The 26,756-nt window shown below is 39.0% G+C and overlaps 1 pseudogene; it reads left to right on the forward strand.

Annotated features, from left to right (window-relative positions):
• The first annotated feature begins 999 nt into the window (after positions 1-999).
• On the forward strand, positions 1,000-2,437 carry LOC118574793 (annotated as a pseudogene).
• Positions 2,438-26,756: the final 24,319 nt, after the last annotated feature.

Here is a 26,756-nt window from a genome sequence, read left to right on the forward strand (position 1 = left end):
TTGATAATCGGCAGAGTCTTGATTGTGGGGACATCACCTGGAGCTTGGGAAACCTATCAGGAGCCACACCCTAAGGAAACCAACTGCCCCTCCCCTAACAGGCATCCACAGCCAATAACTCTTGAGCTAGAAGTGGGAGAGTGTTGAGGCCTTTCACAATCCCTGCTGGAAATTAGACTCCCCTGATTCTGTGCATGGCCTCGGAAGGCTACCACAGCTGCTGTGGCTTCGTGAATGCAATGGTGTCCAGTGTGTGTACAGTGTCCAAGGAGACCAGAAGGCACCAGAGGCCCTGCAACTGGACTAACTAAAGGTTGCTAACCACCACTTGGGTGATGGGACTCAAACCGGGATCCTCTGGAAGAGCGAGAAGTGCTCTTCTGAGCCATCCCTCCTGCCCCTCTATACCTGTTTTAGAACTCTGTCTATACTGGCATAACCCGTGTCGAATAGAAATCAGTGGAGACGAGCTCATTCCTAATGATACACTATCATTTTACCGACAATGTGAAATTTCAAAGACAGGGTTGCTATCACTTTAAAAGGTATCCCAAGACAGAAAGGCCTCAAGGGAAAGAGGTGTGATTCTGAGCAGACCCCAGAATTTAAGGGCCTGTATGGCTCATTGGACACAATACACGTCAATCACTCTGTCTCGGCAAATGAGCTTACAGCTCTGGTGACGTGTGAGAGGGGCCATTATTACCCCTCAAGGCTCCGCCCCCTTATTCTTGGTTCTCAGCCTTCTTGGGGCTGGCCTCAGCAGGAAGCTCCTCCCTGGTACTGTCTAGCCCTTCCTTTATAGGTAGTCTACAAGTAACAGCTCCACCTGCTCACTCCTGGAAAACCTTCCCTATTGCTCTCACTGCCTCCCAGGAGCTACTTGAGGCCACAGCCTCTCTCTACTTCATGGGAGTCACCTTAACAACGCCTCATCCCCACCAACACCTTCAAAGCTCGAAGCTTCAGTAAGATCTTCATTGGCCTCAAATTCCTGCCATGTCTGCTGTTGCGGAGCAGAAGCCTGGATTAGCTGACCAAGAGCAAGAAGGTGGTAGGATGGTGCAGGACGCTGGACAAAGTGTCTTGCATGTGCTGCCAATCCAAGAGGCTGTTGATGACATCGAAGGAACCACAGGATTTTTGGGTTCACAGGCAGTCTCGAGAGCCATTGTTGGGGAAGAGCCAGGGCAGGAGGAGATATGGCCCGGTACTGAGGAGATGTGCACTCATGTGGAAGAGGTCTGGCCAGACATTGAGGACATCTGGCCTGATGTCGAGGACGTCTGGCATAAAGTGGAGGACATGTGGCCTGATGTGGAAGACATATTCTGGCCCCTGATGTCGAGGACATTTGGCCAGATGTCCAGGACATCTGTCCTGTTGTCGAGGATGCCTGGCCTGATGTGGAGGAAGCCTGTCTCGCTATCAAGGACATCTGGCCCGACATGGAGGACACATGGCCTGATGTCGAGGAAGCCTGTCTCGCCATCAGGGTCTTCTGGCCTGATGTTGAGGACAAATGGCCTGATGTCGAGGACATCTGGCCTGTTGCCAAGGAAGCCAGGCCTGATGTTGAAGAGGGCTCGTATGTCTGGAAGAGTGATCTGAAGAATGAAGTAGCTCAGAAGGAAGCTGAGGACGACCAGGACTACAATAATGAAGAAGAGGAGAGGAGGAGGAAAATGATGTTGACTATGAATATGAGAAGAACAGGGAAGATGAGGATGAGGACCAGGGGAAGGAGATCATCCAGCATGCTGTGAGTTCATCTAATGGGCTTTAGGTCCCTGTAGAGAAAGTGCATTTCTCTCCAATATTCCATGCCACATATGTGTGTAGACACACGATTAATGACCACATTCTGCTTCACCCAAGGCATGACAAGTTCAGTCCTTGGAGGCCCAACTATTCAGGACAGGCAAAGACCCTCCAAGAAGTCCAGACCCTGGCAAAGGAAGCATAGAATAGAATGGGGATGGCGAGTGCCTAATAGAAGGTGCTACCTCTAGGATGACTGTCTTTTATAACACCTGGGAAGGGATTCCAAGCTACATTACACAGCTCAGAGGAACCCGAGGAGGACATGTTCTAGTACAGCGAGTCCTTGACTAGCACTTCTGGGAATCTATCAGCTGCTGATCCTTGCAACAAAGGGACAAGGCCACCAAGCATCTGCAATGTGACTTATCATTCAGGATCTGTTGGCATTGGTAGCTCACTTACAGCCCATACACAAGTGTTTGAGTTTCAAGGAGAAAATATGTACAGTTCTTTGGTTAAGAATAATGAAAGATATAAGGTAGACTATTTTCTTAAGATTCAAACAAGTGGTTCATACCAATGTTTTGTAATTGTTAATTATCGCTTATTCTTCCTTCAGATCAGGGCAAAGGAAGCCATGGATAAAGAGAGACACAAAGAATCGGTTCCTTGAGGATTTCAGATCATCTAACAAGCATTAACACATGGCAAGGTATCAGCAGTGATCCTCTTCTAATAGACTTCATCCCAATATATGCACTTAAACCTTCCCCCACTCTTTAAGCAAAGTTGAAATTAAAAATAAAAGTAATTTGAAACAAATAAACGGGAGAGACTTTTGTCAATCATACAAGCTCAAGTCGATTGATGTCCCTTTCTTTTGGTTTTAGCCTACCAGTCATTGAAGCAGATTACTTTTACCTGGTTTCACTCTTCCTAGCACACTCTCAATACATTCCATTAGTATGTTTAATGCACTTATGAACAAGAAAGCAGAAATGGAGTTCTAGCCTGGTCTGAATTTTATTCCCAGAAACTGACAAGTGACCCATTTTGTCTGCAAGCAGGTTGGGGCACTTGAACAAGAGGGACCAAGACAGTCGCGCCAGCACCTGGGAACTTGGGAGCAATGCCAACTCCTTAGCTCCATTCAAGACGTATTAGATAATAAATTCTCAAATTGATCTGGCAGAGTTTCTCATGAACCTTTAGTTTATCCTTAACCTTAACATAGTGCGAGAACTGCTGATTACTGTTCTGCTTCCCTGTGATTGGACCCACGTTATGTCACTGAATCGACTCTTTAAAATAAATTGAATGAAACAATAAATATTAGATCCTGGATTACGGATGGTCCAGGGAAACACTACAATTCAGACACAGAGAAACACCAAAACAGGCAAATATTTGATAGTGGTGTGGAAAAAAAAAATATATATATATATATATATATGTATGTATACATAACTGTATATATGAGAAAAAGCTAATTTCTGGATACATTACCATGTGCATATCAAGTTTAAAAATGTAAAACCATAACTACAAATATGTGTACATATATAGTAAGGTGAATATACATGATGCATGCTTATGTAGCATTCAGAGAATTTTCAATGGGAATGAAAATAGCTATTTAGGACTACAAGGTCTATTTTTAAGGAAAAGGAATATTTAATTGGATAGAAGTACATGGTGGACTTCATGGGCATTATCATACCTCACTTAGGTTAGCTCAGGGGTGTACACATGTGAGTTCCCACTACACCTTTGCTTAGGTTAACAGTGTTTCTGGAAGAAAAATGAAAAACAGGAAGGTTCAATTTAAAAAATATTCAACAACTGGAATCTGCTTAAGGAAAAAAGTGTAGTTGGATGTGACTAGAGTTGATGATCAGAGGAGAAAGGACAGGATGTGGAGGTTGGAAAGCTATGTTCTGCAGGTACTTCAAACTACATAGGTACACATTTGCCTTAATCACTTCTGTTGAATTCTATGGGAAAACATCACATCTTACAACATTAAGTAGCTGAGGTTGACATTTAAAAACATTTTAGCATTGATGAGAAATAGGGACTAGGACACAACAGACAGAAAGAATTCATTATAGAGTTATATAGCACAAAATCAAAACTATAGTCTAGACTAACTTTTTACTTACTTCAAAAAAAAAAATTAAAAGCAGAAATTTTGAAGGTTCCCAGCACAGAAATTCAAATGTTTGGTAAGATAGTGTGTATTACCTTGATTTCATCATGAAGCTTGATATATAAAAACCTCTGCCAAAATATCACACTATACTCCATCAATAAATGCAACTACGCAATCCTGAGAACAAAACTAAAGATAATATAATCTCCCTAGTACATATGATCAGGAATTTGACCTATTTATGACAGGCACAAGGCACAAAATCACATTGTAAGTGCTCTTCCCATTGAGGGAAGAGTCCAAATAGGAATTGATCTTAAGGGTACTGAAGAGATTTCCACTGACTACAATTGCTTCGTTTTGGAATGTCTGCTCATAGAACTTAAGACTAACTGCGAAATATTCTGTGAATTATATTGACATTCTTTCTACTCTACAGGAAGTATAACCACAAATCTGTGGTGATGGTGTATTTGTGCTCTAACAAAAAAGCGAGATCAGAGGATAATGCCGGCAAATCTATTACAAATAGAGGTCAGGTAGTGGTAGAGTGATAGAGCTGAACGGAAATATGAAATGATGTAGCTGGGCCGAGAGGGGAAGTAAGATGGCAGGGCACAGAATGGTATAACGATGTGACTCTGGGTGTTTGGTTTTGTTTTGTTTTTAGTAATAAGACCATTTAGCAATTCATGTGAAACAGTTCACTTGGCCTCTTAGAGATTATTTAGGGAATAGACCTTCATTATAGACAATCATGTCCTCCATTTCATATTCACTCTTCCTTTCTGGCCCCACATCCGGAGAGTGGAGGCTCACACTGGTTCTAAAAAAGCAGCTATATCAATATTGTTTTTTCTAGTTCCCATTGAAGTATGCAGTCAAATATCCATAGTGATTTCCTTCTAGGAGAGAAAAAAATACCTTAGCCCATTTGTGCTGCTATAACAAGATGCCATAGAGTAGGTAATTTACAAATAATTGTATTTTATTGCTTATTTCTTAGTAAATTGGTGGCTGTGAATCCAAGACTATGTCACTGACAGTTGCTATGTCCTATAAAGAGTTTCATCTGCTTGCACGGTGGTACTATTTTGCTTCATCTTCTAGAGGCAATCACTCTTGTGTCCTCATTTTATAAGGATCTGATCTTTCATTACAGGGGAGCTCTTACGATATCATAACCTACTAATGTGACAATTGATATTGTTGTGTTGAGCATTAGGCTTAAATGTGAACTGTAGTAGAGAAAGAAGCCATAGCAGTGAATCAAGTAATGTACCAGGTAATAAGCACGTTTCCAATAGGCCGGAGTGAGCCTCATGTTCCACACAGAGGGCTCTTTGGCCACTTTTGAAGTCCAAAGTTAGTCTTTGTTTCTATATCTCACTCACTGCTACTTTGTCCTGATTTCTTTCAAATAATTGCTCATTACTTAAAATGAAAATATAATCACATCATTTCCTCTTTTCCTTTTACCCCATTTCTTGGCCCTCCCATGTATACCCTCATCTTGCTAGCTCTCATATTCATGGCCTCTTTTTATTTAAAATTTACTTGTATCTAACAGTAGACAAAGAACTAAAGGCAACTAGGGAGTGCTGTAGTTGGTAGCCATCCCAGCCTTGGCCTGGAAGTTCCAACCCCATTGAGGCTTAGGTAACAGTCACGCCTACAAGGTGGGGCTGAGAGAGGACACTGAAGACCTGGGTTCCAGATGCCCAGGCTCTCTTAGTTCCTGGACCCTGGACGCTGGAGGTAGACTGAGCAGAGTTCTCCAGAGAACACAGCAGGACTGCGCCACACTTTTCCCAGACTCTGTAAACTATCCATTCACTTGTAAGTTACCCCACAAAATAAACCTCCCTTTTAACTACATGTAGTGGCCTTAATAATTTCACCAATAGAGTAGGAGAAGCAGTGACCCAAGGGAAAGAGCTCTCCATCCTGATATTTTATAGATGATATATAAGTCGGAAAATTTGTTCTGCCATAGACTAGTTCAGGCTCAACCTTTCCTGCTACTGTGACTTGGAAAGCTCACTCCACAGCATGCTTTCAAACCTCCAACACTGGCTCTCATCAAAGGTGGAGAAAGTCTGCTTGGGCCCACTGAGGGCAATGGACTTGCTTTGTATTTGGCTAATGAACCTTTCTACATTCTCTTTGATATTTATGTGTTTTATGAAAACACCATGTTCCCTTTCTGAAGTGGGAGAGTATGCCAAATTGTTATTAACCACTAAATTTTGTGGGAATGATCAAAGAGATCCACAGGTGTCATTTGCCTGGAAAGGGATATTATTATGTTTAAAGGTTTTCACTATAAATATGAAAAGGTGTTTGATTTCTTCATAGTAGAAAAATGCTTTATACTTTGGAATTCTTTATTCTTGTCGTAACTGAGAAGAATGAAACAGAAAGTCTTAGTTTAGTTAGGTCATCATAGGAAGAATGTCCTTTGTATTTAACATGCTGCTAGTGACTTGACAGCACACCTGAAAGCCCTTGAACAGGAAGAAGCAAAGTCTCCCAGGAGTAACAGATGCCAGGAAATTATCAAATTAAGAGCTGAAATCAATAAAATAGAAATAAAGAGAACAATACAAAGGATTAATGGAAGAAAGAGTTGGTTCTTTGAGAAGATCAACAAGATAGACAAGCCCTTATCCAAACTAACCCAAAGACAGAGAGAGAGCATCCAAATTAACAAAATCAGAAATGAAAAGGGAAACATAACAACAGACAATGAGGAAATCCAGAGAATCATCAGGTCATACTTCAAAAACCTCTACTCCACAAAACTGAAAAATCTTTTTTTTAATGCATTTATGTGAGGATGGACGCTAACGTGGCAGTGTGAATTAAATACTTTCCAGGTCTTTTTTTGTTTGTTTGTTTGTTTGTTTCAGCTTTCAAACCTTTTGTTCTGACTGTAACCATTTCCACTTTTCACTATTTGGCTTTTTCTGTCTTTTTATATTTACCAATGCTAAAATCTGAGCTATACAAGAAGTAAGATGGCAGGGCACAGAATGGTATATAGATGTGAGTATACAAGAAGTAGCTCTCTCTTGGGCTAGGATTTCCTATGGTAATTCCTTGTGATTGCCTTGGTCTATCCCTCTGATCTCTCAGCTTTCATCCCAATATCTGACTCTGGGTGTTTGGTTTTGTTTTTAGTAATAAGACCATTTAGCAATTCATGTGAAACAGTTCACTTGGCCTCTTCTGAGATTACTTAGGGAACAGACCTTCAGGGTAGACGATCAAGTATTTTTTTACGTTTATCTTTTTGTCACATCATGAATGTATACAATGTCTTCAAATTATATCTACCCTCCATGCATCATGTCCACCTTCTTACCGGATCCCCAAGATGCCTCTCCTAACTGCCTGTCCTCTACTTTTGATAATCGGCAGAGTCTTGATTGTGGGGACATCACCTGGAGCTTGGGAAACCTATCAGGAGCCACACCCTAAAGAAACCAACTGCCCCTCCCCTAACAGGCATCCACAGCCAATAGCTCTTGAGCTAGAAGTGGGAGAGTGTTGAGGCCTTTCACAATCCCTACTGGAAATTAGACTCCCTTGATTCTGTGCATGTCTTAGGAAGGCAACCACAGCTGCTGTGGCTTCATGAAGGCAATGTCTTTGTCTTGTCTAGAAGACACTATATTGCAGCAGTCCTCCTAATCTCTAGCTCTTACAATCTTTCTGCCCCCTCTTACATAATATCCTCTGGACCTTGAATGTGAGAATGGGACATAATTCTCCATTTTAGGGCTGACCACTCCATAGTCACTACTTCTCTGAACTTTGTCCTACTGTGAGTCTCTGTGTTATTTTCCATCAACCACAAAAGGAAGCTCCTCTGATGCATGGTAAGAATTATGCTAATAGCTGGGCAGTGGTGTTGTACACCTTTATTCCCAGCACTTGGGAGGCAGAGGCAGCCTGGTCTACAGAGCAAGGTCTAGGAAAGGTATAAAGCTACACAGAGAAACCCTGTGTCAAAAAAAATTATGTGTGATGATAAGTATTTAGAAGGTATCTGATACTATGTCTATTTAGCAAAGTAATAGTAGTAGGTTTTCCCCTAGGGCCTGTGACCTCCCCAGCCATGGATTCTTGGCCAGGCATATGTCCCTCTGTGAAATGGGTTTTAATTCCAATTACAAAGCCATGGTTTACAACCATAATATTTGTGGCACGTTTGCACCAATGAACTTATCTAGTTATGTCAGTCATTATGGTAGCTCACAGAATTCACTGCTGAGTAAGATTGCTGATCATATTTTCCCCCTACTAACCTGTATAGTACCTTCTAGCACAATGTAATGTAGCATGAATCTTAACAGGTCCTTTTAATAAAATCAAACCCAGTGCCAGTTATTGGGGTGAATGCTGGAAGATCAGAGAAGCAGAACAAGCCACAACTTCCTCACCTTGTTCATTCTTCAGGTGATCCAGTTTCCTCAGACTGAATGCCTCTCCGCTGAACTGTGCTGCTCAAAAGCCTAAAAGCTTAACCAGGCTAGTTCCTGGTTCTCATGCCTTATATACCTTTCTGCTTCTTGCCGTCACTCTCTGGGATTAAATGCGTGAGTCACCATGCCTGGCAGTTTCCAGTATGGCTTTAAACTCACAGAGATCCAGATGGATGTCTGCCTCTGGAATGCTAGGATTAAAGGCGTGTGTGCCACCATTTTCTGGCCTCTATATCCAGTGGCGGTTTTGTTCTCTGAACCCAGATAAGTTTATTAGGGTGCACAATATTTTGGGAAACACAATATCACTACAATGTAAGCTGGCCAGTTGGGCGGAATCTTCCAGGTCACTATCACTTGGGTTTGTTTTGATTTGTTTTTATGTCCTATGACCAAATTTTGTGATGTCTTCGATGGTAGGGACTTACTGCTAAGTTCTAATGGATGACCAAAAGCAATGACAATAGCCTAAATTGACCCAGGAGTCTCTGGGATGCCTATGACCACAAACTGTAGGGTTTATCTCACACTTTGCACTAGGCTTTTTGTTTGATACCCTATGGATTCTCAGAACTGCATTATTCCCATACATAGGGCAACTTCAGTTTAAACTCTTTTTAGCATACATACTTTAGGCAACTTTTAAAATAATAGGTTTCTATGTGGCCTTTCCAAGCATTCTTGCTGATAGCTCTCCCTCCTGCTATGGCAACCTGTTTCCTAGTCTTCCATGCATCCTCTCCCAACTTAAACCTTCCCCTTATTCTCTGTTCTCCCTTCATATGAACTGTACACTATCACGCCTGTTTTAATCTCTTTCTCATTCCTTCCCATGGCTTCTGTTTATAGGTTTATGTCCTCTGCAGGTACTCCAAGTTAAACATCAAATCTGAAACTTTGCTGGTAGGATCCACAAATGAGAGGTAACATATAGCATTTGTTCTTTTTGGGCCTGGCTTACCCATATATTTTCCAGTTTCATCCAAACCCGGAAATTTCATTGTTTTGTTTTTATCTACAGATCAATAAAATTTCATTGTATGTCGGTACCACATTTTAATATCCACTCATAAGTTGATGGATATTTAGGCTGTTTCCATTTCTTGGATATTGTGAATAAAGCAGTAATTAACATAGATGAGCAAGTATCTCTGTTGCAGGATATAGAGTCTTTTCGACACTAGAGCTTGTCCATATATTAAATCTGATTTCCATCATGTCTGCAGCATTTTACATACCCACCAACAGAGAACGAGGGCTGCTCTTTCCCCCACAGCCTCACCAGCATTTGTTGTCATTTGACTTTTAATCATTTTTAAGCTATTTTAACTGGAGTTGGAAAATAAAAATAAATTAAATTTACATTTCCCTGATTCCTCAGATGTTGAACACTTCTTAGGATATTCTTAACAATTAATATGTATTCTTTCGTGTAGACCAATTTTTAAATGGTCTTATTAATAACAGAAAACATGTAGCCAGGCATAGGGTTGAAACCCTGATAGATCAGAGGAATACGAAGGGCCATATGCTAACCTCACCTCTTCAACTCTGCAGCTTCCAAAATGTGAGATTCTTCCTGTCAACCCATGCCTTGCTTTCTGCCATCTGATTTTTTTCTGTCTGTCCAGCCACATCACTTCCTCTTCTTGCCCAGCTCTGTCACTTCCTTTCTCTACATACCTCCAGACCTCCATGGTTAACTAGTGTTGGAATTTAAGGCGTGTGCCACCATGCCTGGCTCTGTTCCTAGTGTGGCCTTGAACTCACATAGATTCAGACAGATGTGTACCTCCCTAGTGATAGAATTAAAGGCATGTGCTTACATTGCCTGACTTTTGTGTTTACTTATAATTGCTGTTTTTTTCCACTGATCTCCAAGCAAGCTTTATTTATTTGAGCAGAAATAAAATATCACCACACTTTTGAGAATTCTGTTAAGAGCTAAAGCCCACCTTTTGACTGAGTTGTTTCCTTGATGCTTTGTTTTTTGACTTTGTTTGTTCTTGATATTAATCCTCTAACAGATGTAGGTCTGGAGAGGATTTCTTTCCCAACCCTGTGGGCTCCCTTTTCACTCAACTGGCTTTATCCTTTGCTGTACAGAGATCATTATATTTCTAAGTTACATTTGTCAATCAGAATTAATTCCTGAGTGAATTCTAAGTTTTTATTGTAGTGTTTTCCATCTCTTTGGTTAGGCTTATTCTTTTGGCATTCTATGACTATTATGAATGGGACTGCTTCACTGATTTCTTGTTTATGGTGTTTGTTATTCGTATATAGACAGGCAACTACTAATTTTTGTTAAGTTGATTTTGTTTATCTGTCATACCTTCTCTTGTCTTAGCAAGAACTTAAAGTACCGTTTTGATCAGAAATGGAGACAGTGGATAGTCCTATCTTGTTCCCAATTTTAATAGACTTTCAAGTTTTTCTTTTATGTTTAAGATGATGTCGGCTATAGATTTGTCATACATAAACTTTATTATGTCTAAATGCATTGTTTCAGGCCTAATTTTCTAGGACATTTATCACAATATGATGGTCATTTTTGTCAAATGTATATATTGAGAAGACCATGTTATTTTGGTCCTTAAGTTCATTCATATGATTTATTATATTTACCAAAATATTTATATTATCATCCCTGCATCACTGGGATAACACGAATTTGATAATTGTGGATGGCCTGTTTTATGTTTGTCTGACAAATTTTTCATCTACGTTACTAAGTGGTAGTGATCTGTTGTTCTCTTTTTGTGCATCTTTACTTGGATTTAGAGTAGCATTGGTTTCATAGAACAGGTTTGGAAGTGTTCCTTATATTTCTATTTTTTTCGATAATGGGGAAATATTTCTTGCAGTTCTTTAATGGTCTAGTAAATTTTTTCTCTGCATCCATCCAGAGCCAGGATGGTTTATTTATTTATTTTTCAGTCAGGGGACTTCTTATTACTGTTTAAATCTCACTTCTTATTGTAGTTTAAATTGTTGATCTCCTCTTGGTTTTGATGGTTAAGATGTATTTAGAAATTAATCCATTTCTTTCTGGTTATCCAGCTTGTTTTTGGTCTGTGTGACCTGCCCATTGGTGAAAGCGGGGTACTGAAGTCACATATGTATTGAGGGAGGTTCATAAATTCTTTAATATCCCACAGTGTTTGTTTTATGAAGTTGGGTGCACACAAGTTTTATGTATATGAGGTAATAATTGTAATCTTCTCTTGGTGGACTATTCTCTTAATCAGAATTAAGTGAGCATCTTTTAATTAGTTTTATATTTAAGTTTAGCCATATAGAGACACTTGCACATTCATGTTCATTGCTACTCTATTCATAATAGCCAGAAATTGGAAATGACCTAGATGTCCAAAAATGGATAAATAGATGCAAAAATGTGGTAATTTACACAGTGATTATTCAGCTGTTTTAAAAATGAAATCATAAAATTCTCAGAAAAAAAACTATCTTGAGTGAGATAACCCAGACCCAGAAAGACAAATATGGTATGTGTTAGGTATGTGTAGATGTTAGACGTTAAGTGTTCAATAAACATGCTACAATCTGTATAAGCACAGAGGTTAGTTATAGAGTAAGCAACTAGGGAAAATAAAAGGGTGTCCTTAGGAAGGGGAAACAGAATAGATAGTTATGGATGGGTGGATGGACATGGGGGAAGACTGGAATCAGGGGACCAAGTTGGGGGAAGAAGCAAGTATGGGATGGAATAAAGGTAGGGACAACTAAAACTAATTGCTATTTCATGGATATTATGTAGACTCAATACAGTAGAAGATATATATATATATATATATATATATATATATATATATATATATGAAATAAATCTAAATGGAATCACAAAATAGGAGAGACAAAGCCCCAACTCTTGCCACCAAATGAGACCTTCAGTGCTGGGGATTGGTTATATCTGAGTTGTAGGCAAAAGGAGACACATGGAAACCAAGGCTATTGCTAAAACTATTGGTTATTCTGCACAAACTGATATAAGGCCCTATTTCTGAAGACACCACCTATAAACTCATTGAACACAGAGAGGTTGAGCTGGTGCCTACCAAGAACCTTCATCCCTATTGATTGTTGTTCACAGTGCTAGAAGGTTCTCTGATTACTGCTAGAGGAGAAAGGTGAACACCATCTCACTTACAAACCATGTGATCTGCAGTGGTGATCTGCCTGAAAGATACGCAGGTGCAATCATGGTGCAAAAGTTGGATAGTAACCAACTACTATCTGATTGGATTTAAGGCCCACTCCATGAGATGAAACCCATGCTAAACATTACTCAGGTGTCCAAATACATAAGACTAGATAGACCACGGACCTGGGGAAAACCAAATACTACTGTTAAAGTTACATAGCCATAAAATAACTTTTAGCAACATTCTGCTATATTCATAAATCAATGTCTTGTTAAGCCAACATAGGAGAATCATCCTCCTGCAGTAGATGGGAACAAATACAGAGACCCAAAACTGGACAATATACAGAGTGAGAGACCTTGGAACACTCATTCCTAAATGGGATGACTCCATCAAATCCCATCCTTGAGGGCTCAGAGAATTCTGAGGAAGAGGAGGCAGAAAGATTGTAAGATCCAGTGGGGAACTTCCTGAGCACTCTGTTTCTCCATATTCCTATGATGTATCTCTTTCCTTGCTCTCCCACTCTGTCCCCTTTTCAGCTTGAACCTCCCATTCCCTTATGTTCTCATCCCCCATCCTTGCCCTCCATAATCCCCCTCACCTCCAGTTTGCTCATGTAGATCTCATCTATTTCTTCTTCACTGGGTGATCCATTCACCCTTCCTAGGGTCCTCCTTACTGGCTAGTCTCCCTAGAGCCGTGGGTAGGAGTCTGGTTATTCTTTCCTTTATATCTAGTATCCACTTATGAGTGAGTACATACCATGTTTGTCCTTCTGAGTCTGGGTTACCTCACTCAGGATGATATTTTCTAGTCCCATCCATTTGCCTGCAAATTTCATGATGGGAATAGGGAGAAACAGAGTGCTAGGGAAGTTTCCAGGAATCCACAAGGATGACCCTACTTTAGAGTACTAGCAATAGTCGAGAGGGTGCCTGAACTATCTTACTCCAGTGATCAGATGGCTGAATACCCTAACTGTCATCATAGAGCCCTCATACAGTTGCTGATGGAAGCAGATGCGGAGATCAGGCCGAGCTCCAGGAGTCCAATTGATGAGAGAAAGGAGGGATTCTATAAGCAAGGGACATTGAGATCATGATGAGAAAATGTACAGAGACAGCCAGCCAAACTACTGGTAATGCATAAACTGTGGACCAATAGCTGAGGAGCCCCCATGGTACTGGACTAGGCCCTCTGGATAGTCAAGACAGTTGTTTAGCTTGAACAGTTTAAGGGGTCCCAAGGCAGTGGGATTGGGACACATCCCTGGTGCATGAGTCAGCTTTTTGTAGCCCAGTGCCTATGGTGGGACACATTACACCTTCATGCAGGGAGGAGGGGCACGGACCTGCCTCAATTGAATGTACCAGGCTCTGCTGACTCCCCATGGAAAACCTTGCCTTGAAGGAGTTTGGAATAGGGAGTGAGTTGAGGGGGAAGGCTGCGAGAAGGGGCGGGAGGAGGGAGGAGAGGGGAATCTGTGGTTGGTAGGAAAATGAATAATTATGTTAATAATAATATTAATAATAAAAGAAAAGAAAAAAGATCCAGTGGAGATGGAAAACACCAAGGAAACAAGGCCTTCTAGACACAAGTAACTGATGCACAGAGGAACTCACTGAGACTTTAATAGCATGCACAGGGCCTTCATAGTTCTAAGCCAGATGAGCTTACAGCACTGAAAGGGGAAGTGAACACAAGTTCCCATCCCTAACCCAGAAGCTAAGTCCAACTGACAACCATTTGCAAATGAAAATTTAGTTTTTGCCAACAGAGTCTTACTAGGTAAACAAATCACACTTAAGGGCAGGCTCCATGCCCAGAAGTAGGTGCCCAACACAGAACAAATTTAATAGTATGGAAGTGGAGTGCATTGTCTCATAATGCTTTGCCTGGGCATATTGTTTTTTGTTTTTTGTTTTGTTGTTGTTGTTGTTGTTGTTGTTTTTACCTTGCAGGTCTTTTGCTTATATAATATGGTTTCTTGTCTAGTGTTTTTATGGGATTTCTATGTGTGCAAATATGGGTTTCTCTGTGTCTATGTGTGTTTTTGTGCTTTGTTGGCTCTTTTTTTTCTGTTTTTTCCTATTCTAGTTTTTTGGTTTTTATTTTATCTTATTTTACTTTTTTTAGATGCATTTTTAAAAAATCAGATGAAGAAAGGGTATGAATTTGATTGGACTGGGAAGTGGGAAGGACCTAGGAGGAGTTGGAGGAGGAGAAACCGTATTTAGAATACATTGTATGAAAAAAATACATTTTCAAAAATGGAACTAAATAAATAAATAAGACATTTATTTTGTCAGATATTAGAATAGTGATACCTGCCTGCTTCCTGGTTTCATTTGCTTGGAGTATGTTTTTTAATTTCTTCACTATAAGATAGTATCTTTCCTTGAACTTGAAGTAAGCATTTTGTAGACAGCAAAAAGATGATTCCTATTTTCTAATCCACTTGGCCATTTTGCATCTTTTGATTGGGGAATTTGGCCATTAATATTCAGAATTATTATAGAAAGGTGCCTATTTATTTATGTCATTTTGTTGATTTTGTGGTGTTTGTTTTCTTATTCCTAACTTAAATAACTGTTTCCCTGGAATTATTTCTTTTCCATCCACAGACTCCTTTATCTTCTGTACTAGTCGTTGGAGCAATGATTTCATCACCATAAACTCCTTTAGTCTGCTTCTATTATGGAAAGTTTTTCTTTACCCTTCTATTTTGATGGGTAATTTTGCCAGTTAACATAGTTTAGGTTGACATCTATGCTCTTTTGGAATTGCTCTAAGTTCTTCTGGCCTTTGGAGTTTCTAGTGAGAAATCAGCTGTTATGATGGGCTTGCCTTTATATGTTACTTGAGCCTCCCTTCAATACCCTCTCCTTGTTCTGTATATTTGTACGTACTCTAACTATAATATCGGGACTATAAAATGAGAGCTGGCTTCTTTAGTCTTGTCTAGTTGATGTCATGTGTGCCTATCATACCTAAATGGGCTTCTCTTTCTCTAGATTTGGGACGTTTTCGGCTATGACTTCGCTGAGGCTTTGCTCTATGCCTATGCCTTGAAATTATATATTTATTACTCATAGATTTGCCCTTTTCATGCTGCATAAAATTTCCTACATATTTGCACATGATTTTTTTAATTTATATTTTTCTTGGATGGATTGATACAATATAGGACTGGAGGAAACATATCTAAACATGTAAAGACTATATACAACAAACCCACAGCTAAGACAATTTTAAATGTAGAAAAAGTTCAAGTTAAAATCGTCTCACTAAAATAAAAACCATAATAGGGATGACTGCTATTTCTACACCTTTTTAAAATTGTGTTTGAAGCTCTAGCTAGAGCAATAAGAAAAATAAATAAAAGATACAAATACAAAAAGAAAAAGCCAAATGATGGAATTGTCTACCTTGGTCCTTAAGCCTTTGTATTCTATTTTCTACATGGTGAGGGTTTTCACTGAATTTTTATTAGACTTATTGAATTCTTCATTTCCGGCTACATCTCAGTTTTGTTTACCTTAAGGATTTCCATCTCTTTATTGAATTCAATATTCATATTCTGAATTGTTCCTATAATTTTATTTAGCTATATTTGTTTGTGGTTTTTTTTGTACTTCAATCACAAGTTTATTCTATCCCTTTAAAGCTCATGCAAATATTTGTGCCCTGTATGAATTCTTTGAACCCTTATACATATTTTATTTACTCTTTGGAATTCTATGCCTTGAGTTTCTTCTTGGGTTGTTCTTTTTAGGGACATTCACTACAGGATTGATTGGTTTTTCATGTTGGTTGTATTTTTGTGATAGGAACTGGGCACCTGGGGTTATGTTGTTGGTTGTATCTTCCAATAAGAAGCTGTAGCCTTCCAGTCCATAGTCCCCATGTATGATGTTCAATTGGGAAGTTTGAGAGAGTTCCAAAGGAATAGAGTTGGGGGAAGCTGGTCTCTTACCAAGGTCTTGAGCACAGAGTGTCCACACATGGGTTGGGGGTAGATTAACTTGCAAAATTTCTAAGAGAGCAAAGCTTAAGGGAGCAGGTCTCTTACTAGGAAGCCTGGGTGTCTTGACAGTGTAGTGAGGCCAGATGTTTGTCTGGGCAGCCTTGAAGAGTCATAGAGGTGGGGCCCAACAGAGTGGTTCTCTTGGTGGAGCTGGTCAAGTACGTTGGGGACTTGTATAGGCTCTCAGTTAGGTGGGGCTGACTTGAGAGTGTAGCTGGGTCAGCTAACTTAAATGAGTTTTGCCTCATGTGTAGACACTGCCTAAAGAGCCTGCAAAATGTTTGGGATGGGGTCTAGGTAAGGGCAGGTGGGTTTTTATGGCCTAGGAAATATGAGAGAAGTGTACCCAACATGCATGTTCAGCTGGAGGTCCCAGGAAGTGCAAGCAGGAAGCTTAAGGAGAAATTGGGCTTAGCAGAGGGTGTGTTGATGTTAGGTCTCTGGGAGAATTGAACTTGTGGCATCTCTTGGGGGCACAAAAACTGAGGGAGCTAATCAGGAAGCTGAGGAGCCTATGAGAATGAGGGAATGGGGCCTATGGTAGTAAGTACTGAGTCCTGTTTTTGTTTTTTTGTTTGCTTTTTCAGTTGCTTCTTTATTTTTGTTGTTGTTATTTGTTAGTTTGTTTTTGAGACTGATTCTCATGGTTCCCAGGCTAGTCTTACGTTCACAGTGTAGCTGAGGATGGCCTTGAATTTCTGACCCTCTGGCCTCCACCTGTTGGCTGAGAAATTTGTTTATTGATTATTTCTAGAGAGAGAGAGAGGTCCTTTGTATTTTGTTATGCAATAATAGAAAATTAATGCACAGGGCTTACCAGAGGAAAGTCTGGTCAGGTTTCTAGGTGTGTAGGTTAAACTATTTATTATTCAACCATTCCTGATATGTACCTATTAGATTTTAGATTTTCTTAGTAAGCTAAATAAGAAAAATAGCCTTGAATTCAAGATTTTAATGTTTATATATATATATATATATATATATGTGTGTGTGTGTGTGTGTGTGTGTGTGTGTGTGTGTGTGTATCTGTGTATGCAGGTGTAAGTCATGGGTATAGTCTTTGAAACTCAAACAGGTCCCAAAAGGAGAGGTAGGGAGATGTGATGAGGAAGGTGTGTGGAGGAAAATAGAACACATGTGACAATAAAATGATAAAGAGACTACTGGGGTAGAAGGGCACTAGTGCTTATGGGGGGATGGAGAGGCTGGGATGAATAAATGCAAATTCTGTTTGAAAACACCATTGTAAACCTAATAGTGTGTGCTAATTTTAAAATTAATAAATCAAAAATACACAAGTGTTCTAAGTTAAAACCTGGTCTTTCAGATTGACAAGAAGTAATATTCATCATAATAAAGGAAAGATATTTTACTTAATACTTGATTTAAACCTTTCAAATGCTTTTTATATATCACATATAGGCTCGCAAATAAACTCTTAACTGTGAGCGCTTCATATGGTACTCAAGTTATAGATTGCTCAGTTTACATATTTGGTTTATTATCCTTACCCCTTCCCCATTTCCTGTCATATTTTGCCACGTAAACACAGAAACACCACAGACCTTTGGTTTGGAAAGGAAACCTTAACCTTGGTCTCATATTCCCTCTTTCTTTAGGGCTTGGACCTACAGACCTAGTGTTGACAAGGCTAAAATCAACCTTCCTACTCCTCCACCCTAACCTAACCACATCCATCCTCTCTAACATGTAGCTGACTTTTTGCCACACATTTTACATAGTTCCTTGGACTCAAGGATTCTCTTCTTTCCCCACATGAAAATAGTTACATGGAGGCTATTTCTCATCAGCTGGATCAGGCACACCTACGTAGAGCCCTTTAGGATTATCACAAACTTTTCAAATGACATTTTGCTTCTCTGATAGCCCTCATCTCTAAACTGTCTATCCTATTTGTTTTCTCTGCTGTTATGCACAGACTGAAATGAGATTAAAAAGCAATCTGTGGTTTTGGAATTTAATTTCTCATAGAACAAAGACTAAGGAAACCAGAAGTTTGTCTAAATGTGCCTGTTGGTATCTAGAGACATTGCTAAGCTCTTCACTGACAAAAAAATGAACAAAAGAGAGAGGCTAGGTATAGTAACACATACCTATAATCCTAGCACTTAGGAGACTGGCAAGATTGTAGGCTCAAAGCCAGCCTGGTCAAGATAGTGAGCAATAATGCTTGCTGCCAAGCCTGATCACTTAAGTTGGATCTCTGGGACCCATATGGTGGAGGAAGAGAACCTATTTCTACAAATTGTCCTCTGACCTGTATCCCATATCACACTAGTGTCCCCATACATGCACATACACACAAAATAAATAAAATGTGATTTAAATATTTTAAAAACAGTATCAACCAAAATTACAGTATTTTCCATGAATAATAAAAAATATTTTTAGAAAATATACAATCAGATCCATCACCTGTAGAAGCTTTCAAAATGCTACACACAGCATGCTAACTTGCTTGTCACTGCTAGCACTATTGGAATGTGTTGCTCTGATTGGTTAATAAATAAAAGGAAGTATAGGTGGGATAAGCAGAGAAGGAGAATTCTGGGAAGTGGAAAGGGAGAGTCAGTAGACACCAGCCCGCCGTCCAGGGAGCAGCATGTAATGGCACACAGGTAAAGCCACAGGACATGTGGCAACATATAGATTAACAGAAATGGTCTGAGTTTAAATGTAAGAGCTAGTCAGTGATAGGCCTGAGCTAATGGCCAAGAAGTTTTAATTAATATAAGCTTCTGAGTGATTATTTTATAAGCGGCTGCAGGGTCCATGGGGCTGGGCAGGACCAGAGAAAACTTCAGCTACAATTATCTTGCTCTAGGATACATTCGAAAATGGAAACTTTTTAGAGTACTCAAAAATTGGTATGATTTGTAATCTCAAATACATATATGATTCTTTCACACTAAAAAATAAGTCCCGATGTCATGGCCTGGTAGTGGGGACCAGAGACAACTTCCATTTCCTCTTAGAAGGCATAATTTCAACACAATTTAGACCTCTGATTACCTAGAAAATGTGTTAAAGACACAAGTCCCTAAATTTCTGTGGGGCTCACTTACTGCTGTAATGTAAACATGCCTTAGGAACATAGATAAGGTGGTTAGTATATCCTGCTTATCAGCTCCAGTACACAGAAACTAGCCACAAGTGATGCTGGCTAGAATAGAAGTCTGACTTATGTGCCATGATTCTTCCTAACACTAGGACTTTTCCAGAGGTTCCATCTTCAGTGACTTGTGTGAAGATGGGGCCATTAGCTTCTGCCCAGTGTTACATTTTCCCGGTCTTAAACTGAGTTCCACAACAAAGTCCTAGTAAATACAGTCCACAATATGCACAGTGGAATAATAACCAGATATATTAAGAAGAAAATGAAACTTTAACTTCTATGGCAACATAAGATTGGAAATCACTATGTTATATTAAATAATCCAGGCACAGAAATATATGTACCACATGATATCATTTACACATGGAATATAAAAACATCAGTTTCATAGAAAATGAGACTATAATGTTGGTAATCAGAGGCCTGGGAGAATAAGGAGTGGGATAACAATGAGTATTATGATATACTTAGAAGGGGATAATAAATTCTGATGTGCTATTGCTCAATAGAAAGACTATAAAGTATTGTGTACTTCAAAAGAGAAAGGATTCGAACATTTTCACCATAAGAAATGAATCTTGATAAGCTAAATATGTTTACCCTGACATAAACATAAACATTGTATGTATTGAAATATCACATGCCCCTCATAAATATGTAGTTTTGTATATTAGCTACAAAGTAAAAATTAAGTAAAAACACAAGGAAAATATGTTAGTCAAATATTGCAGAAAAAAGTTTACAAATGACAAATAAGCATATAAGACAAAGAAGTACACATCAGAACCTGTATATTTAATAGAATAGATTCACACTGTGAATGACTTACTCATGTAGTTCTAATGAGAATTCAATGTGCAATTACTGTGAAAGAGTTTTATAATTTCTTAAAATGTTATATATACAACTACCAGATGATCCATTCATTCTATTCCTAGATATTTAACCAAAAGAAGAAAAAATTATGTCATACATCACAGACCTGCCTATGAATATATGTAACAATTTTATTTTTAACTCCCAAATCTGAACTCAAAACTTAAATGTATAAAAAACTCTGGCACATTAATTTAACATAATATTTAATAGTAATAAAAAAGATGTACTATTGGCACATGTAATAATAGTAATTGATCTCAAAATAATTGTTATTAGTAAAGAATTGTGATGAAAATTGATCACTGTACAAACGCACTTAAATAAAGCTCTGGGGGAGGGGGACATTTGTGTAGCAACAGAAAGCAAATCAATGTTTGGAGATAAGAACTCAAGAGGGAAGTCTTATGAAAGGATGTAGGAACAGTTAATTATCTCGGTTGTGGTGGTCATTTAAATCATTTATATGTCAGAATTTCTGGCATTATAACTTGTAAGTATAGGCAGCATATTTATCATATGTCAATTGTAATTCAATAAAGCTATTTTTAAAAAGCAAGTGATGATCCATTAGGATTGTTTCTTAGTCTTAATCTAAAGCTATAACAGGAGTCCCTTAGGCTGGTAATTTCTAGATAATATAAATTTCTTTTTCACAATTCTGATCAAAACAGCCACAAGTGGTGGAAATATAGCTCAGTTGGTAGAGTACTTGCCTAGCATGTAGGCAGCCCTGGGTTTAATTCTCAACATCTCATAAAAACAGGCGCATAACTATAATCCCAGTACTCAGGAGGTAGAGGCAAGAGTCTACACATAAAGCTACCTGGGCTACATTAAGATGTTATCTCAAAATAAACAAACAAAGTCTTTGCTGAGCTTACTGGCAGATGCCTTTAATCCCAGCACTTGGGAGGAAGAGGTAGGTGGATCTCTGTCATTTTGAGACCATCATGGTCTCTATAGTGAGTTCCAGGACAGCCAAAGCTACATAGTAAGATCCTGCCTCCAAACAAAATAACAAAACACTGACAATGTCTAGTGTCCAGTGAGGTCTTTGCATCTTCTCATTGCATTCTTATGTGGAAAGAGGTGGATGCTGTGTGTTGGTACAACAAAAGAGATTGACAAGTCAATTACCTCTGTGAAACCTGTTTGGTTTTTTTTTTTCCTTTTCTTTTTAATTTTTACTTTGATTTGAATTTGTATTTTATTTTATTTCATTTTTTATTCGTTGCCAGTTTTATACATTTGAATAATGAATATTAGTTTTTCTCACTCTAATTCCATCCCCTCCCTTCCCCTCACACACTGAAATACTTCTTTCCAGTAAGATTTCCTCACATTTTCTTTTTATGTGTGGCCCATTGAGTTTAGTTCGTTTCTTACCAGAGCATGGGTAGGAGATTATTTGCTGGAGCTAAGGCAGCCTAACACCTCCCCCAACATTAAATGTGAATAGTCATTTAGGGGGAGTGGTCTCATGGACCCTCCCCATCCCTGATCAAGTGTTGTTGACTGTCCAAACCTATGCAGGTCTTATGCAAATAACCACAGCTTCAGTGAATTCATGAGTATAATGGCTAAGTCATGTCCAGAAGACATCCTTTTGCCTCCTATCTCACCATTCCCTGGCTCTTATATTCTCTTTGTCCCTCTTCTGTTTAAATTTTATTTTATTTTACTTTATCTTATTTTACTTTATTTTATGTGTGTGTGTGTGTGTGTGTGTGTGTGTGTGTGTGTGTGTGTGTGTGTGTGTGTGTGTGATTTCTGGCATGCATGTCTGTGTACCATGTGCATGCAGTGCCCAAGGAGACCAGAAGAGGGCAGAAGATCTCCTAGAGGTGGAGATACAGTTATGAGCTGCCTTGCAGGTATTGGGAGTTCAACCCAGATTCTCTTAAACTCTAAGCCCTCTTTCCAGCCCTCCAACCCTCTTCTTTGATGTTTTCTGAACCTGGGTATGTGTGATATACTGTCTCATTAAGGGTTGAGAATTCTACCATCATTTTTAACCTCTGCACATTAATCAGTTATGGATTTCCACATTAACTGCTGCCTGATAGAGTAAGAAGCCTTTCTGATGAAGGCTATGTGTAGCACTAATCTCAAATGGTAAACAGGACTTTTGGCCAAATTATCATGGAGCCTCTTTTATAAAAGCATTAACACCATTCATAAGGCAGAGAGCTTCTGACTTATTCAATTCTCAATTGACCTCTCCTCTCCATATTATCACATGGGGTAATTTAAGTTCAAACATACAAATTTAGGAGAAACATATACATCTACACAATTACAAATGGTCTATCCATAAGAGATGGCAATATATTGTTGTTAAAAATGTTTATTTTTATTTATTTATTTATTTATTTATTTATTTATTTATTTATTTATTGGTTTTTCAAGACAGGGTTTCTCTATTTAGTTTTGTACCTTTTCTGGAACTCACTTGGTAGCCCAGGCTGGCCTCGAACTCACAAAGATCCTCCTGGCTCTGCCTCCCAAGTGCTGGGATTAAAGGCGTGTGCCACCACCGCCTGGCTAAAAAATGTTTATTTATTTTGTTATGTAAAAACTTGTCAAGATGGGTGTTTGGTATCAAAACAAAATTCATAGTCCCATCAATCTTATTGTCCTATTTTCAAAGCAAAAATGAATGAATTAAATCAATATGTTAAAAGAATAGAAAATACCAGCAATTAACAGAGAATATTTGGGGAGATAGGCAAGGATTGGGAGTAGTAGAAATATGGTAATGTACTACTATGTCTTGTGAAAGCTAACTTTATGTCAACTTGATAGAAGCTATAGTCATCTGAGAGGAGGTACCTCCAATTGAGAAAATACCTCCAGAAGATCTGGCTGTAAACAAACAAGACTGTAGGGCATTTTCTTAATTAGTGATTGATGTGGAAGGGCCCAGCCCACTGTGTTTGGAGATGCCCCTGGTCTAGCGGTCCTGGGTTCTACAAGAAAGCAGGCTGAGCAAGCCATAGGGAGCAAGCCAGTAAGCAGCATACCTCCATTGCTTGCTGTATCAGTTCCTGCCTTCAGGTTCCTGCCCTGTGTGAGTTCCTGTCCTAAGTTCCTTCAGTGATGAACAGTGATGTGGAAGTGTAATTCAAATAAACCCTTTTCCTCCCTAAGTTGCTTTGGGTCTTGGTATTTTATCACAGCAATAATAACCCAAACTAAGATACCTATATTATGCAATTCATCCATTCTAAATTGCCACTAGAGAAATAAGGAACTCACCTAGGGAGGTATCTCAATGGTTAAGGCATTTGCAGCACACTTGATGGATTTAGAATCAGTGTAGACACAAACTCTCCTTTGGGTATATTTATAAAGGTGTTGCCAGAAATATTAAACCAAAAGGAGGATCTGCCCAGAATTGATGTAGAATCATCCCATGGGCTGAAAAAGTAAGGTGAGCACTCTAAAAGAGAATGTGGATACAATGAGAGCGCAGTTGCATCATTTGTCTTCTGTCATGACTTCTCCACTAAGATGGAGTATTCCCTCAGACTCAAAGTTAATAAACTCTTCACTCCTTAAGTTCATTTTTCTCCAGTATTTTAGCTATGGTAAAAAGAAGAGTAATTAATACAGAAAATTGGTACTAAGAAATAGGACCTTGCTTTGAAAATATGACCAGGTAGTTCTTAGGTCATTAGAATTGCTTCATGGGAGGAATGTAGAACATTCTGAAACTTAGGACTAGAAAATCACTAGAACACAGCAAGCTGAGCTTAATGAAGCATTCTTGTGAGAGTTAGGAAAACCAGAATGTTGAGAGGCATACAGACACTGCAGGCCTACTTCATGATGTTTCAGAGAATAAGGACTCTAAAAGCAATTTAGAAAAAAAAGATACTCAGGTGATGTTCTGGCAAAAATCTGTCTGCATTCTGCCTGTGTCCTGAGATCTTAAATTCAAAAGTAATTAACTAATTTGTTTGGCAGAGGAAACCTTAAGACAGGATAACATTCAGGTGGTGACACAAATATCGTTCACCTCTCTTATCCTGGTATACAGTGAGCAAAAGCAGCAAGAGAAGAAAGGTAAGAAAAAAATGTAGTTTTTTTTTTTCAAGAAAAGGAGCATGGAAAAGATTAAAATTTTAGACAAGGTGAATGGAAATGCAGATGTAATTGTCAAAGGGAATAGTTCGATTAAATAGAAACCTGGTGTTCTATATTGTGACAATAGGAAAGGTACTCTGGGAATATGACCTCACTTATTAAAGGCTCCTACTTATGTAAAGGTGAACTCATTTGAAGGGAGGAATCCTAACCAGATGCTGCTGAAATAATTTCCTGCTGGAAAACAGCTGCCTATTGAAGTGTTTCTCCAAGCTCAGCAAACAGAAGGAAATTGAACAATTTGATCTACTTGGACAGGCTCAATCTCAGGTTGGCAGTGTAACTTGTTAGCATCATCCATGTGATACTTGTTTTATTGAATGAGAGATGCTAAGAATAAAGGAATCAAAGTTCCTAACAGCTACTGAGACAAGGCAATGTGTGGTAGGGCTGGAGTTCCTACAAGGACAACCTGAGATGCCATTGTATGAAGCAATGGAAGTGAAGCTCATGTTACAATGGAGATGCCAAAGATGCCAGGACCATACGACATCCATCAAAGACAACTCCAGGCATGAAGTCAAGTGGGCCCAAGAGAGAGAGAGAGACAACATGAGCTTCAGGTAGCAGATCTCTAAGAATGGAGCTACTACTACACAAGCATGGTAAGAACTCAGATGTTTTCTTTTCATCACATACTGTACATGCTGGATATACAGATTCAAGATTTGGTGTTTGGTCTTCCTTTGGTCCTCTCTTTCCTTACCCATATCTTCCTTTTTTGGAATGGGGATGTTTACTGCATACTGTTGTATATTTGAAATACATAATTATTTTAAATTTTGTAGGAGCTTGCAAATAGGAGACTGCCTTGGGTCTCAGAAGAAGCTGGGACATTGGACTTTTGAACAGTGTTGCAACTGGTAAAAACTGAAAGGGCTTTCGGGGACAGACTAAATATATTTCGCATTGGATTATGACATAAAGATGAAACTTTGAGAGGCAAAAGTGGAATGGTATTATGTAAAAACACGGTTGTTGATTGGAAAGGGTGGTTGATTTGTGATGGTTAATTGTGATTGTTCCCTTGATGAGGTTTTTAATCACTGTGAAACACGCCTATAAGTCTTTGAGAGTGTTTCCAGAAAAGTTTCCTTGAAGAGAGAAAAGCTTTCTACCTTTAATGTAGATGATTCCATGGGCTTGGGTCCCAGATTGAATAAAAAGGAAAACAGTGAGCTGAACATGAGTATTCAGATTTCTCTACTTCCTGTAAACACAATGTGACCAGTTGCTTCCCAATACTGCCATTATGGTTCTACTACCAGAATGAACTTTATCCTCTAGAATTATGAGCTAAAATAAAGCCTTCCATCTTAAAGTTGCTTCCTACCAGGTATCTTGGTCTCAGCAGTGAAAAAATTTACAGAAAACTGTAAAAAGCCAAGGACAAGAGACTATGGTGCCTAATCTCGGGAAGAATTCCACAAAGTGGGGAAGCATTAGAAGCCAGGGAGCTGAGACACTGTAGGCTTAAGAGCTGCAATACTAGTCACTATAAGACAAAGGTTCTTAACTTGTGGGTCATGACCCTTGAGGGGTTTGCATATCAGACATCCTGCATATCAGATATTTACATTACAACTCGTAACTAGCAAAGTTATAGTTGTGAAGTAGCAATGAAAATAATTTATTTTATGGTTGGGAGTCACCACCACAATGAGGAACTGTATTAAAGGGTCACGGCATTAGAAAGTTGAGAACCACTGCTCTAAAGGGTGAAGGTTCTAATATCTCAGACCCATTCAGGAGCTATAATCATAGCAAACACTGTTTGCTGCTTTCTGCTGCTGCTACTGGCTCACTGCTGCTAGAACTTGAGGGTTAAAGTTGTTGCCAAATGCTAGGGTTCCTGTGGTTAAAGCCCAGAGCAATAAACCTCCAACTTTCTTGCCCGGAGCCATAAATCTCTGCCTGCTAAAACCTAGGACAACAGGCCCCTGGATCTCCTTGCTTGGAGCTGTAAGTAATTAGGCCTTGTGTACTCAAA

This window comes from Onychomys torridus, chromosome X, assembly GCF_903995425.1.
Source record: "Onychomys torridus chromosome X, mOncTor1.1, whole genome shotgun sequence".
In the NCBI taxonomy this organism is placed as follows: Eukaryota; Metazoa; Chordata; class Mammalia; order Rodentia; family Cricetidae; genus Onychomys; species Onychomys torridus.